This window comes from Notolepis coatsorum (assembly GCF_963971535.1).
Source record: "Notolepis coatsorum genome assembly, chromosome: 5".
NCBI classification, from domain to species: domain Eukaryota; kingdom Metazoa; phylum Chordata; class Actinopteri; order Aulopiformes; family Paralepididae; genus Notolepis; species Notolepis coatsorum.
This window is the reverse complement of record NC_140169.1, coordinates 61505499-61507657: the sequence shown is the minus strand read 5'-3', so window position 1 is coordinate 61507657 and position 2159 is coordinate 61505499.

Sequence of the window (2159 nt, the reverse complement as noted above, 5' to 3'; positions counted from 1 at the left end):
ATGAGTCAACTAATCGAAGCCACTAACTCACTGTCAACAGACCATCTCCTAAATGTGTCACTTGATGACGTCACAGATAGGAGTCCTGGGCCCTCATTTATCAATGGTGCGTACGCATAGATATGTGCGTAACCCGTGCGTACGATAATTTCTAGGCAAAGTGTGGGACTTATCAATTTGAACGTGTGCTTGACTTTGTGCGTATATTTACGCACAGCTCCGACCGTGCGTACCTGGCGCCCGGTGGTAGAATATGAATATTGCAACGCGGAAATAAGCTTCCGTGCATTAGTTTCAACACTGGCGTGTTCTGTATGACCCGTAATTCATTATAGTTCATTGTAAAATAGCGACAGTAGTGTAATTATTGTCAAACCCTATAAATATAGCATTTGGAATAGTTATTTCTTTCCGAATGAATGCAGCATGGTTTATATATAGGGTTATCGGAATACTATGGGGTGCACTGACTGCAGTGCGCTCGCGGGGAACTGTTTTCAGAGATAGCAGATAGGAATGAATGAATGAATGAGGGGCAGTCTAATTGCAGAGAGAACATAATATTAACTAGAGTCCGCTATACCCGAGACACCTCCTTCATTTGTACCGCAATTTGAGACCGAAATTGGAGCGTGGAACAAAGTGCACAAATGCCATCCCCGTGCACATTCAAGTCCTCTCCACCCTCGGGTCTTCGGCCACCGGCACGGCCCATCGTGATATTGGAGATGGATCGAGCAATAGACTTACTGTACCACCCATGTAGCTGTCAAAGCTCCATCACACATTCAGTTATGTGAATAGAAAGGGATTCCACTCAGTCATGCGCATTTGCCTGATACATGTCGTTGCTGCATGCCGGGAAAAAGCAATGCTGCATGTTTTCAATTAATTAAATAAAAACGGATACTTTTTGCAAGGGTTTACTGACTGTCATACAAATAATCAACCAACTACATACTGTAACTTTTCAGTGCACGTTTTTATTTACATTGTGACAACAGCCTTGTGAGCTCCCGCACACAGACATGATGGAATTCAAGTTCAAGTTTGTATTGATCACATATAGGCAGGCTACACATGGCGTAGGCTACATGGCAGTGGGATTCATTGTTCTTGTATGCTCTCGTATTATTGTTTATATAGGCTACCTAATACCGACATCAAAATAGATTGTATGCCTCTACAAATCATATGCAGGTAGAAAACCTACGAGAAATACGTTGCGGATCATATTCCAGCATGACACCATGGCAAACAGTGGTTAACGGTCTTTATTAGTGTTTGCGCTGCCCAGGCAGCAATGGTCTTTAGGAAGTTAATAGATATCATATCCGACATCACCGTACGTGTACATGTCTGTCAGCCTGTCGCTCGGCTTAGTCCACTTTTCCACATTTCATGGGGGTGTTTCATGACCGTATGCAGGGGTTCTCAACCTTTCTGCTGCCAAGGCACCCCTGTGTTTCAATAAAATATGTGTTTCAGGTCTAAATGGCTTAGTACTGTTGACATTACACTGCTTGTAGTAGTAAATCAAATAGCATATTTCTTTAAATAAAATTACAGAAAATTATCAGTAAAGTGCTATCTGTTGCAGTTGCACTGTTCTCCATAAAAATAGCATATTTGGATAAGTGTGACCATTTCACAGAAAAGGATCACCAAGTTACCATTTCTCAAAAAATATAAATAAATACAGAAAATAAGCACTTGTTCAGTCAGTGGACATTTCTAGCTCAATGCGAGGTCTGCTGCTGGCTAATAACACGGTCAATACGTGGGGAGATCTTTGACAAGGCAACACGCATGTCATCCTCAAGGCTCAACTTGGCCCTATATTTTGTTTTCAGAGCTGTCATGGATGAAAAGCCAGCTTCACACAGATATGTGGTGCTGAATGGTATCAACACCTTAACTGCTGCATCATGAGATACTTGGTACTCAGCACCACACTCTGAAACAAGCTCTCCAGGTGGATGTATCAGATGAGATTTCAATGAGTTCTTCCAAGAGTTTGGATGGAGATGTGTTAGGAAGCGTTGTCTCAATGTTGTCTGTAAAGTTTTTGTTTTATCCAGAGTAACTTGGTGATCCTTTTCTGTGTTTTATTAAATAATGATTTTCAGATTTTGAGAAATGGTCAAACTTATCCAAAT